Source organism: Pristiophorus japonicus, chromosome 4, assembly GCF_044704955.1.
Source record: "Pristiophorus japonicus isolate sPriJap1 chromosome 4, sPriJap1.hap1, whole genome shotgun sequence".
In the NCBI taxonomy this organism is placed as follows: domain Eukaryota; kingdom Metazoa; phylum Chordata; class Chondrichthyes; family Pristiophoridae; genus Pristiophorus; species Pristiophorus japonicus.
This window is the reverse complement of record NC_091980.1, coordinates 78,258,412-78,273,201: the sequence shown is the minus strand read 5'-3', so window position 1 is coordinate 78,273,201 and position 14,790 is coordinate 78,258,412.

Genomic DNA, 14,790 nt, shown 5'->3' with positions numbered 1-14,790 from the left:
CAGTGGTTTTAAAAAATAAAATAATTTGACACGCTCACTTACTTGTCGAAAGAAAACATGCAATCATTGATTACATTGGGTTGAAAGACATAAATTTAGTCGAGGAATGAGATAAAGAATGGAGAAGGAAAGTTGTAATATCTTTTTTAAAAAAAGCCTGCGTGGGTCTCTCGAGGTTGCGGGCTGGGGAAGTACGCTCCCATTTTCTTTTTGTGTAAAACCTTGACGTGAAAGCTTCTAGCTCAGTAAAAAGAGTTTTAAATAAAAGATTGGCATTACAAAATTTGAATTGGGATTTTGAGATATTAAGAAGAGGCACAGCAAAATACTGAGATAGATTCAAACTAAAAAAAAATTTAATTTGATCTCTTAAAAAAAAAGAAAAAGAAAACTAAAAGGTTTGGAAACAATCTAGAAATACCTTCAGGGATCAGGCCAAACTCCTGGGTAAGTAGTGAGCTATCTGTGAAGGTGTAAAAGGGACTTTTGAAAAGAAAAAAAAGATAAAGACGCAACCTTGAAAGAAAACAAATTGAACGAATTTGAAAGAAAAAGTGTTTTCGATTGTCTGATGATTTTAAATTAACAAATTTACGGAGACACGAGCCCTCAGTGTAAAATACAAAACCTAATTTGAAGAAAGGAGATGTAAAAAAAAAGACGTAACGTACTAAATAGGTGCTGAAAAAAAAAAGGTGTTTGCGATGGAAAAAGACATAACTTACTAAATACTAGTTGATATTGGCTGTGAAAAAGATATTGGTTTAATTGAAAAAAAAAATTGGAAGAGGGTAAAAGACACTCTCCATTGATAATGATTTTAAATTACGAGAAAGTTTCACTGCAGTTTGAAAAGATTTCCAAAATGGACGTTGTTTATCAAGAAAAGTCCCGAACAGGCTAAACAAACAGGAGGGGTTTGAAAATAACGAGGAGAAAAGATCTAAACTATGCGAACTCAGCACAAAAAAGAAAAAAACTGAGAATTAGAAAATCTTATTGAATTTTAAAATTCTTATAGAAAATGGAAATGGCACTGAAGTTTAGATTCTGTGCCATGAGAGAAATAAAACACAAGATTTGCCCAGTGAACAGGACCGTAAAAAAACCCCGAAATGTTGGAATGTATACAGCTTGTGTGAAAATTGGATTTCAGTAAACAAAATAGCTATTACAAATGTTTGGTCTCGTTTTAAATCAATTAAAAAAAAATCTTTGGCAAGTACTTCAATTAGAAGTTTAGAAAAATTGGACTTTAATCTAAAATGCTGTCTTTCCTGATGGGAAGATTTTTTATTATGATGGCTTTACTAATGATTTCTGCTGTTTTAATGGATTCCTAATTTCTAAGCAAGTTTTGAAGGCACAAAAACTTGACAATTTTTTTTCGGATGATTACACGAAGTCACGTAATGACATCAGGCCGTCTTACAAACCTGTAAAAGAGTTAACCCTTTCCATTGACAGCTGTTTTATACTGGACATTATGAATTTGGATTTCTTAATAGAATAAAGAAGACTCACCTGACAGATAGAGGAAATGGTGGGATAGTCAGAATAAAAATAAAATCGAACTAGCCTATGTAATAATACTTGCCTGATACAAATAAAGAAATAGATACTCAAACAAAACACATTCAAGCGTTAAAAGCTAAGATAAATAAGCTGGAAGAGATTAAAAGAAAACGGGACCAGACGGATGGTGCAGTGCGCAGCCATAGCACCATCACCTATGGCAATAGAGCCAATGTACCCCACAGTGGGTAAGTGTAGTCCACAAACCCAACCTAAGCCTTACCTCCGATTTCACAGAGTGACCTCGACATGCATGGATAAAAGATGAGTAGACCAGAACCTAACACCTGGTGACGACCAGGATCTGTTTAAAATTTGCAGATAAAACACTCACTGAGATGGGACCGCAGCGGCTACTTCAGCTCTGCAGCATGATACTAGGGATCTCGACACTCATACAAGCATCAGATAACTCAGATGGACTACGGGGGATGCAGCAAATGCAGGAAGGACGCACTTACCCAAACTATGGGATCTTGTTTAATTTAACTGACGGAATATGCATCCCAGCAGCCAAGGACTGGAGCAATGACAGAACTTATTTTAACGCATAATGTTAAGCATGAAATTGTGCCGGTTCTGATCAATATGTCAGGCATACAAATGCCGGAATATTGTACGGAACAGGCAAGGAATATGTATAGTGTATTAAGTAAGGTTGTAATGCAGCAGGCTGCCGATGCCATGGGCGTCAGTAGGTTCCGAGGACAAGAGCAGGTGCATCGAAATAAGAGAGGAATAGTTAATGATGCTGCTACCGGTTTAATATTGGAACCTCCATAGTAAACTCACTGGATATACAAGGGCTGAATGAAAAGGTGGAACAACTTAAAAGGGTGATGAGGGACCTACTAGAGCAGGCACAGCAGAATCAGAAAGACCAAGCCGACCTAAGAAGGGAAGGCATGGAGATACAGTTAGATGGAATTTCAATAATCGATACACATGCCAAAACAATTAATCATTTAATTGACAGAGAAAAGGAAGATGCCGGAAAGCTCCGACAAGGGCAACTCTGTCACGCTTATGGTTTGTGGATGGTGGGACAGATACGACACAACCTCGATCAGATCCACAGGGGGGAGATTGGATAGACAGCTCACATCTGGCTCAGCTAGCCAAGCAGAAGGGGACACTGGATAACTGCACTCTGAAGGGACTCACCAGAGTATACCCAGCGATCCCAAACTGCCAAAGGGGCACAGGTGCGGGATTGGGGGTTGTCTTGATGATCCCTATAGTCACACGAGACTCAGGTCCATTTTCCCTTTATCAACTAGAGAATATCGGGGTCGTACGCGACAATGCCTCCCTCCGTTATTACTTAACCGCAGACTCCGCCATTGGTAGAGATAACACGCTATACGGCGTCTTCCTGACAGGGTGCAAACAGAGGGGTGAGATCACGGTGTGCCCCCGCCCAGTGGGACAGGGAGAATTAGATAAGTGTGGTTTTAATCAAACCGATGGATGCATTCTGGAAATAGCACTGGCCCCCACGCATTTTGCCCGGGCTGGGTACGGAGGCAAAGGGAGATACTGTGTCTCCACCACGGAACGCTCATATCAATATAACGGCTTGCAATGCCAGATCCCGCAACCAAACTTCAGCTTTACACCCCTACGACCCGTTACTATAGGGGAAGCCCGCATTATCCAAGTTAGACGGCGAGGTACAGAAATCATTAACGCTACCGATCAGCTCCATGATCACCTGCAGGACTATGACGAGCCAGAGCAGGCCCCTATACCCCATTTAGCGGAAGTACTAAGGAAACTAAGACTCAGAGTCGGCCAGTCTGTCAAACTCTACCACCAACAACGGACAAAGATTGAGATACGGGAGAAAGACACCGACACAGAGCTGCAGGATGAGAGTTGGTGGAGGAGGGTTTGGAACTGGGGGATGAATGTTAACATCCACCCCTGGATTCGAATTATATCACATATACTGGTCAGAATACAGCTAGTCCTAGCGTTAGCATAGGAAGTCCTGGCTTGCTGGTCCTGCAGACATTATGCACAACAACAAAGGATTAGCACCAAAGCTCAGATAAGCAAGGAAGTCTGTGTGACAGGCAAAAGGGGCGATTCAAACTATATCAATTTGATCTAAACAACAGGGACTCCTGAAATCGCGTGACTGGCCAGCACATTGAAGCAGGGAGTACCAGATGACACAACAACATAAATAATATAATATAAATTAATGTCGGTTTCAGGGGGCTCGGATTAGCCCCTTCACCGAAAGGGAAGATTGCTGGAGAGTGTTTCCAGAGCAAAGGCACCTGTGGCATAATGTTAGAATTAAATATGTGTGTGTAAAATGGTGGCAGGAGATGTATGAAGATGGCTGCCAGTGATTCAGCAAAGCACCAAGGGAGTGTAGCGAGCAGAAGGGGCCACATTCCTCGTCACTGATAATTGCTGTTTCTCACACAGGAATACACAGAAAAGATGAGCTTAGCAGATGTCTCTGATCAACAGGCTTCCAGGCCCCAGACAAGATGTCCCAGTTGAATGATAGAACAATAGTACTCCTGTAACAGGATTAAGATAAGGAAACTACCCAAAGACAGCACCCAAGGACAGTAAGATAAGGGGGGGCCTGGACAATGTCACAAGGCCATGAGTAACTCTTAGCAACACATGAGTGATCATGCAGCCACCTAATGTTTAGAGACCAATTCTATTGGTCTAATTGAATCTATATGTAACCTATAATCAATATGATTGGATAGTGTCCGGCCGAAATGGGCTGATGTAACTGTAGTAAACTGTTGTAAAACATATAAAAATCGATGAAATCTTTTGTTCAGCGGAGAGAGGTGCCTGGATGAACCAGTGGCTTCATCTCCCCGCCGGCGTAATAAACCGTTTTGATGTATGGAACCCACCCTAGAGTGACGAGTGATTCTTGTGTCAATGGTGGAAAAAGTGGGGTGTGGGCAGGAGTTGGGTGTTTTTGCCCATGATACTTATGATTTTAGACCAATGTTGGTATAAAAATGTTTTTATTGAACATAACCTTGTTGCGCATTGTCTCAGATAGCTGGACCATTACACACTGGTGATTCGTTAACATGAAAGGGTTAAATAAAACTTGACTTCAATCAATGTAAACTTTAACTGGCACCAAGGTGATGGCACCATTGATGTCTGTGCTGCACACACACACAGCAGTGTGTCAGCTTTGTCACTAACAACAATGTTCTTTCAGGCAAATCATTCAGATATCAGCTCCTCACGTAAGAGTCTTGCAGCTATGTAGCCACCACGGGACTTTCCTGCGGCCTGGAGGGGTCCGTGGGCATGGCTGCATAGCCAGCCTGATTGTCTGGCCCTAGGTCAGTGTCCAGCCCCTTGACGTCCTCTTCCTCTCTCTCCTGAGGTGGAGCATCAGTCCCTTCTGGCAATTCTTGGCCCCACCTGATAGCCAGATTGTGCAGCATGGAGCACACGACCATGAATTTACCTACTTGCTCAGGGTTGTATTGTAGCTCCACACCTGAGTGGTCCAGACATCTGAAGCGCTGCTTAAGCACAGTTATTGTTTTGTGGGCCACATTGCATGTGTCTCTGTGGCTCTGGTTGTATCGCTTCTCGGCCTCGGTGTGGGTGTCACACAGCGGGGTCATCAGCCAGGTGGCTAGGCCATATCGGCTATCACCAAGCATGCAGCATTGTCCTTGTGGCTGACTCTTAAAGATGTCAGAGACAGCACTCTCACACAGGACGTGAGCCTCATCATGGGGGCAAACCTGACAATGCCATAACTCGTGCAAGCCTTCTGCACGATGGTGCTGCGGAGGAAACAATTGATACGACATCATCACATGAGATACCTCAGAGCATGTAAGATGATGGGCAGGAGGCTTTAACCACGTCGGATATATCTAGATAGCCATTCATACCTGCACCTGAGTGAGAAGTCTGCGTTTCTGCAAAGAAGTTGTAACCGAGATCTGTGAGTTAGTAAAAGTAACCCTGCAATCTAGAAGCATTAGGAGGACTGCTTTGTCAGTTGAAGTGAAGGTTACAGCTGCACTTTCATTCTTTGCATCTGGATTGTTCCAGGCCACAACTGGGGATGTGTGCGTCATTTCTCAACATGCAACACACATCGGCATTTGGCAGGTGACTGCTGCACTATATGCCCAGAGGAATGACTACATATAGTTCCCCATGACCGCCCAGGCAATGCATGAAAGGGCTGTGGGCTTCTCCAGGATTGCTGGCTTCCCAAAAGTACTGGGCTGCATTGATTCTACCCACATCACCTTGCGAGCACCTTTAGTGGATTCCGAGATGCACAGGAACAGAAAGGCTTCCACTTCATTAATGTGCAACTCAAGTGTGACGACATGCATCGCATCATGTCAGTTGATGCAAGATATCCTTGGAGCACCCATGATGCATTCATTCTGTGCAAGAGCACTATATCTGCTATGTTTTAGCAGCAGTCAAAAGGACAGGGCTGGCTACTGGGAGACAAAGGATATGGCCTCGCTACCTGGCTCATGACATCCCTAGGCGTAACCCGGACGGAAGCTGAATGGGAATACAACATGTCGCATATTGCGACGCGCAGCATAATAGAGGGGACCATTGGCATCTTCAAATAGCGTTTCCGATGGCTTATCCCTTATTCTTAGACTGTGACCCCTGGTTCTGGACTTCCCCAACATTGGGAACATTCTTCCTGCATCTAACCTGTCTAAACCCGTCAGAATTTGAAACGTTTCTATGAGATCCCCTCTCATTCTTCTGAACTCCAGTGAATACAAGCCCAGTTGATCCAGTCTTTCTTGATATGTCAGTCCCGCCATCTCGGGAATCAGTCTGGTGAACCTTCGCTGCACTCCCTCAATAGCAAGAATGTCCTTCCTCAGGTTAGGAGACCAAAACTGTACACAGTACTCCAGCTGTGGCCTCACCAAGGCCCTGTACAACTGTAGTAACACCTCCCTGCCCCTGTACTCAAATCCCCTCGTTATGAAGGCCAACATGCCATTTGCTTTCTTAACCGCCTGCTGTACCTGCATGCCAACCTTCAATGACTGATGTACCATGACGCCCAGGTCTCGTTGCACCTCCCCTTTTCCTAATCTGTCACAGGCCATAAAAAAATAAACCAAGCATTCGGGTTTATTTCTAAAGGTATAGAATTAAAAAGTAGTGAAGTTATGCTAAACCTGTAACAAACCTTGGTTTGGCCACACTTATAGTACAGCATGCAGTTCTGGTTGCCATATTATACAAAGGATATAGAGGCACTGGAGAGGGTGCAGAGAAGATTTACAAGGATGATACCAGAAATGTGAGGGTATACATTATCAGGAAAGGATAAACAGACGATTTTTTTTCCTGAAAATGGCTGAGGGGGTGACCTAATAAAGGTCTATAAAATTATGAAAGGTTTTGCTCGAGTGGATCGAGAGAGAATGTTTCCACTTGTGGGGAAGAGCATAATTAGAGGTCATCAATATAAGATAGTCACCAAGAAATCCAATAGGGAATTCAGAAGAAACTTCTTTACCCAAAGAGTGGTCAGAATGTGGAACTCGCTACCAGAGGGAGTGGCTGAAGCGAATTGTATAGATGCAGTTAAGAGGAGGCTAGACAAGCATATGAGGGAGAAGGGAATAGAAGGTTACGCTGATCGATTTAAATGAGGAAAAACGTGAGGCGGCTCGAATGGACCATAAACACAGACTTGTTTCTGTGCTGTTTATCCGATGTGATCCTATGTAATCTCTCCTCATAGGACAACCCTCATAGGACAACCCTCTCTTCGCAGAGACAAATCTAGTGAACCTGCGTTGCACTGCCTCTAAGGCAAGCATATCCTTTCTCAGATAAGAGGATCAGAACTGTGTTCACTACTGCAGGTGTAGTACAATTGTTTCTCGCAGGTTGGGGTCTTCATGCTACTCCCGGGCCACCGCACCTCCGCTCCTTTTATGGCCCTGACCTGTGGCTGGTGGTTTCTCGCAGGTCGAGGCCTCTACCAGCAGGGCGAGGCCATACAAGGAGCGAAAGTGCAGCGGCCCGGGAGCAGCGTGGCGACATGCCACTTCAGGGTGCAGCATGAGCTGGTGCAAGAGGCCGATTTCTTGCACTGACTTAGAGAAGGGCGACTGGACTGGATGTCACCAAAATCAAGGTCGCTGATTGGATCGTGGGCAGTTACAGCAGAAGAGGTGGCAAGCAGCAGAGGAGTGGCGAGGTCGAGGCGAAGGAGCGGCGAGAGATTATAGAGCAACGTGATCGGGGACCAGGAGAGGCATGAGTTCAGGGCCCAGAAGAGGCGAGGGCCCAGGGGCAGCACAGGCCAGTCCACACGGCGATATATGTGTGCACTAGGTCCGTGCAGCAGAGCTGGTCTTCAGTCATCTTGGTTAATCCTTGCCACAGGAACAAGACCTAGCTCTGTCTAGCTCGTGTGGTGGCTGGTGTGCAACAGCCTTTAATATGTAATTTGGGACCTGGAATGTCACGTCCCACATTGAAACACCTGCGAACTCATCCCTTTTTGGTGTGGAATGACGTCATCCTCCATACGATACGAGGGACCGCCTAATAAGAAGAAGTACAATTGTAGCAAATCTTCCTTACTCTTGTACTCCAATCCCCTTGCAATAAAGGCCAACATGCCATTTGCCTTACTAATTGCTTGCTGTACCTGCATGCTAACTTTCTGTGTTCCTGTACAAGGACACCTAAGTCGCTCTGAACACCAACATTTAATAGTTTCTCACCATTTAAAAAATATTCTGTTTTCCTGCCACATTACATTCAAATCATTTATTCTTCCTGCCAGAATTTATTTACCAACTGTGTACAATTCCATTTCAGAACCAAATTCAAATTTAGATCAAAGGCTTAATAAGGTTTCGAAGATGAGCAGAATGGCATATTCCCTTCAGCTAACGGCAACCTTTTACTATCGTGACTGTTCTGAACTAATTACATAGGCATCGGCTTTTAAAGGTGACCTTCAGTAAATTGGATTGTAATTAAAATACTGGAATTAAGACTTCACATAATCAGAGCTCTTCAGCGTAATGGTATCCTTAGATGCAGAGTGTAACATTTTTTGTAGATGTTGCAGCATGGAAAAATAATTCGCTATTATTAAGTCGCAGTAAAATAAAGATTTGTTTCTAAGTAACATTAAATTATTAGATATTGCAGTAGAAATGAGCTGACGGTTTGTACTGCAATAGATAACATCAGCCAATTCTGTTTCATTGTAATATTTAGCCACTGGTATTGGAACATTGAGATTCCATTTCATGATAACAATTGTAAATTGAAATTCTTCCTTTTATCATATCTCATCACTTCGATTCATCATGGTGGTCCAATACAAGATATGTTCCCCGGAAACCTGGAGAAGTTAAAAATTTGACCCTCTGCTGCAAAAACCCTACAGCAGGGAATGTTGGCAGAACAGAATGTTTAGTGTTGCTGAGATTAGAAATTTCTCACTGCTTATGCTTGTGTCCTGCATGACAATGCATCGAATGTGCTCTCTAGTGTATAAAAACTGAGAGGTTACGCAGATTGTGATTGCAGGTAAAAGTTTGTAACTTTGCATTAAGGCTGGTCTGCGAGGCAAACACAATGTGCTGTAGGTGCTGCTCATCAAGTTGTCATCTACATTCACAACGCCACCAGCGGTACCCACGCACTGAATGAAATGCAGCCACCATCAAAATACAAGGAAAGTTCAGCTGAGATGAGACGGCTTGGAACAGCAACTCGAGTAGACCCAAGAGGATTGATCTATTAGCATTGTGCTTGTTATTTTTCTTCCTGACACTCACAAATTTCTTTTTTAAAATGTACATCAAGGTGAGGGATGACAGCGCTGGTGAATGGAAATTATTTCCATCTACTGACAGCATCACTCTTTGTTCAGCTATGCTGTGAACCACAAAATATATGGAGTTCTGTCATAGGCAGCCAATAACAAACTATTATGTATTTTCTAATATCAAGTTAATAGTAATGAATTTGCAAAACATTCAGCACAGAAAATGACAAACAAAAATGTATACACATAGGTCATTATTAAATATTGCATATTTAAAAAAATATTTTACAGGGGGATTTGAGATCACTTCAAAAAGTTTTCTTTCATAATTTGATGAAACTTAAATACTCCTTCACATTATGTTCAAATGAATTAAAAAGAAAGAACTTGCAATTATATAAAGAAAGAAATTGCATTTATACAGCGCCTTTCATGACCTTAGGATTTCCCAAAGCACTTTACAGCTGATCAAGTACTTTTGAAGTGTAGCCACTGTTATAGGCAAACACAGCAGTCAATTTGCACACAGCAGTGCCCCATAATAGTAATGAAATAAATGACCAGATATTCTGTTTTAATAATGTAGGTTGAGGAATATCTTTGCCGGGACACCGGGGGAAATCTCTTGCTCTTCTTCGAATAATGCCATGGGATCTTTAACATCTATTTAACAGGGCAGACAAGACCTCAGTTTAATGTTTCATCTGACAGTACTGCACTAATGTGTCAGCCTGGATTACGTACTCAAGTCTCTGGAGGGGGACCTGAACCCACGGCCAGAGCTATCAGTCAGCCAAGGCTGACATCTGCACATTTCACAACCTCAAGATGCCCCAAAACACTTTGCAGCTAATGAGGTTCCTTTGAAAGGTAGTTACGTTAGGTTTTTTATTCATTTCTGATGTAAATACTATCAAAGGCATGCACAAGCAGAAGAGACTATAATCTAGAAGCAGGTAAAGTAATTTGCCAGTGATAGCTTTTCAGTGTAAAGATATTTGGTTAGCAATGCAGAATTGTTGTGTATTGCAATTATGTAGAGATCTCAGAAATTATTAGCATTTTGAATGGCATTCCTGAGCCTGTTCTGTGCTGTGTATAGTTTTTATATGGCTGAAAACAGATTGGTGCCTACATGAGGAAGAGTATTGAAAGGCAAGAATATCATTATAGGATAATGGTTTACCTTTTCCTCGTGTAAACAGTCTGCTGACAGTTTCTGCACACAAGGGGGGAGAAATTGGCTTCCTTTGTGCCTCCCGTTAGCACCTCCGGGGGGCGGTAATGGGGCGCAAAGGGCTTACCTACCGACGTGGAAAATGCCCACAAACATCTCTAGCGGGTTTGCGCTGGTGCTAAAATTTACCGCCTCGACCTCTTGCACCCCGGAGAGCGTGACGTCATCCGGTACGCAGCGCCCCATTATCGCCCCAGTTGTAAAATTTGCTTCCGCCTTCTGCAGCAGCCCTGGGCGTCAACAATGGCAGCTGCAGGAGGCATTGTTACCTCAGCTGGCCATTTGGGGAGTGCTAATTAAAGGCAGTGGTGGTCAGGTAGGCCAAAGTTTAATTATGTCCAAGTGTGCTGTATTTTGAGTATTTTCGAGCCCACGATTGAGCGGTCCTGCACTCTCTTAGAGTGTTTGGGACTGCTATGCATGTATCGCAGGTGTCGTCGAAGAACGTTCACAGCCTTAGCCTCCAATGACCGCAGCTTCAACTCTTCCCTTTAAGGGAGAGAAGGAACCTGTAACTCCGACAGCGCTGCATGGAACATTATGCAGCGTTCTGCCACTCCCGCCCCTCTCACTCCCTTAAGCACTCTAAGGATAGTGGTAGTGCTTGATTTAGCCGCATTTCCTACGTTACAACAGTGAATGCACAAAAAAAAGTACTTAATTGCACTTTGGGACATCCGATGGTCATGAAATGCACTCTATAAATGCAGGTCTTTCTTTTCTTTTTATTGCTATTTCTGGGACCTTGCTTTGTGTAAATTGGCTGTCATGTTTCTCTACAGTACAACAGTGACTGCATTTCAAAATGTACATTTTTTGACTGCAAATTGCTTCAGGATGTGCAGAAAGATGCTATATAAATGCAAGTTCTTTCTTTCTTAAAATGATTCACAGATACATATTAATCAGCCAATACTTATGTGAACAAAATGGAATCGCTTGACAAGGGATTAATAAACCTTTTCAGAAGGCTGTCTTTTTACAGTTTCTTCAAATATTTTCATTTACTCCTTGGTTCACAATCCAGTCTTGAAGTGTATCTCTCAGTTTGAGATTTAGCACAGAACAGGGATCTACAAAAGCTCATGGAACATGATGCACCTGGCTGGAACAATTTAACATTGAAAAATTCACATGTTTTAAAAGATTTTTTCCTTTCAAGCAAGTGCTGTCATGAAGAGAAGGAGAAGTTAAACACGAGCTGTCTTGAAACTTAATCGCCCCAATTACTGTCACAGTCTATACAGTAAGCAATTGAATTTATATCTAGACTAAAGCATCTTTATCTTAACCAATTCCTGATTGAAAAATATTTCACCTTTCATGCAACCTGTATTCCTTTTCGTACCTAGCTGGCTTGTATTATTCAAACCAAAGACAGAAATTCCTATTTTCTTCTAACGATTTCTTAAACCAATGAAAGATATTAAGTGCAGAACAAGATTCATCAGAATCTGGAGGGATATTGGAAGATATCATAATCTTATCTCCCTGGGCTACCTATTCTAGCTGTACTTATACCTGTGAATATGTTATTGAACAAAGATAATGATAGATCAATGTGTCAGTATGGTCGCTATTACTGAATGAACATGTCATCCACCATTGTGGCATGCAGTGGTTAATAGGCCAAGACAGTTTAGTGTTCATTGAGGGAACAATTTTTCAGAGCCATGAAGATCATGATTAAGAAGGGAACTGGATGTACATCATGTATGAATAAAGTTTTAGCTTTCAACATAATTTCCATTTAATAATTGGAATAAAAGTGTTGAACCAACTTTTATGATATTCCCTTTCCAACATTTTAATGAGGGAGTCTCATCAAAAGTACCCTCTAAAAATCAAATAGAAAATGTTTGACATTAATATCTTATTCACTCTATTTTTTACTTGCATAGGGAGTATGCAATCCAATTTACCACTGGCCTCTGCTGCTGTGTTGGGTCCAGCACAGAAGCCAGTTTCCTCCCGGGCTTATTACTATCTCTGCACTAGATTCATGGCTTTACTGCGACTTCCACCTTTGCCATCACTTTCGACTGAGACTGCATTCTCTGATGGAATGTTACTATTCCATTATCAGGTCTGCTTCTGTGGCTCATTTCCTGCTACTTTGAATGGTACCAATTAGTTTGTTCTCTTTTTTTCTCTCTTGGCCTTTCTCCTTCCTCTCCTGGTACCTGGATATGCGACCTTTCATTTCTCCTTGTGTATTTTACACCATAATCCCTAACCGAATGCTTTACTACTTCTCTGCCCTCCTACTCTCCTGCCACCATCCCAGGCTTAAATTCTGCCTTGAATAAACCCTCTGCTACCCTTTGGGCTTCTTTCAGCATTTTCCAAAGGACCCACCAAGGTACTGAGAAACTCCTTAGCTTAAGTGATTTCAACCTTTGTTTCACCAAACCCCCTTGTCGTGTCACCACCTTCCTGGTCTCCCTACACCTCTACCATATAAATTCTCCTATTCATTTTCACAGCCATACCAGAAACCTTACCATCTACATGTCCCCGCTACTCCCATGGCCATATTCACTGATACGGCCTTTTCTGAAATTCTCCCTCAGCACCCACATATCCCCAATCCCCATCCAACCTTGCTTCCTTCTCCCTCTGATCTTAGAAAAAAAAATTCTTCCAAGTAATGATAAGATATACTTTTAAACACCAAACTGCCTGGCCTTTGGCCCATTATTCGCCATCATACCGCAGCATCTGTCGATTTACTGAATTGTCACCTCCACCTTTGATGCCCTTGTCCCCAACAAAACTTTTACTGTCTTTCATACCAATCATTCACTCTGGGATTTCCCCTACCTACACATCTTTAAGTCCAAGGGTGAAAACTTAAGCAAGTCTGACATACAACTGGCTTAGGCATCCATCATCAGATCAGGCTTGACCACAATAAGCTCTATTTTGCCCCATTCTCCTTTGCCAAAAGCATCCACTATTATAGCATCATCCTGAAGGGTAAATCAATCCCTGGCTTCTTTTCTCCCAAACCAACTGCCTCCTGAAACTCCTCTCCCCTGCTACCACAAACAACAAGTGCAAGGAACTCATGGACTTCTTTATTGTCAAATACAGACAATCTGTTCAGCCGTCTCTGCTGCTTTTCCCTTTTCCCCACCAAGCTAAACCTCCTCCAAGCACTCCCCATCCTAGCTCTGGACTCCAGTCTGCCTCTAATTTCATTCCTATAACTCCCATACTCTCACTGAGCTCACTTTGATCATGAGATGCACCTCTTGCTCCCTCAACCCCATTCCCAATTAACTGCTGACCACCCAATTTCTCGTTATGATCCCATGTTAGGTGTTATTTCCTCCCATTCAAAATTTGCATTATTGTGCCCTCCGAAAAAACACCGTTAACCCTTTGCCCCATCTGCACCTCCATTTCCTCGTCAACATGTATTATCACATCGTTTCCACATTATGTCCATCTCTCCTGCAAGTCCGTGTTTGAATCCTTCTAATCAGAATTTGTTGGCATATGGAACTCAGCTGATTCAGCTGGTGTTCATGTTTAGTTAATTCGATTTAGGGAAAAATATGGTTGGCATCGTTGGAGAGACAGAGAGAGAGAGAGATACATATTTCACTGAGCAACAACCAGTGTTTGCAACCAACCGGCCTTGGATATTTTCATAATGGAATATTTAGATTAGAAATGTTGTGGTACGTTAGAGACTAGTAGGTTTGTGCTTACCACAGCGTTTTTACGTGCTTCTAACGTTGTTGATGTATGTTGAAGAAACTACAGACTTGTGTCTCTGGACTAAGCAGTAGCCAGAGACTACCATATTAGGCAATGCCTGCTCCAGTTTGATAAGAAAACAATATATAAATGTAAGCTTTTTCCTTTGTTCGAGGAGCATGAAAAGACCCATGCTTAAGTCGGAGTGCTCTATCTGTGACTAATCTCTGCTTGTAAATTGCTTCTATGCTGAAGTTAAAGAATAAAATGATTATAACCGGAAGACTGAACTCATTACTACTCAAGTGAACAAACAGAACTCTGTTTAAAGTCAATGCAAAGCACCAAAATAACCCTCACCAACATTACGTATGACATTTCTCTGTGAATGTGTAACATTATTCCTCCTGAGTCTCTTTGTAACTTTTGATAAGGTTGACTGTACAAC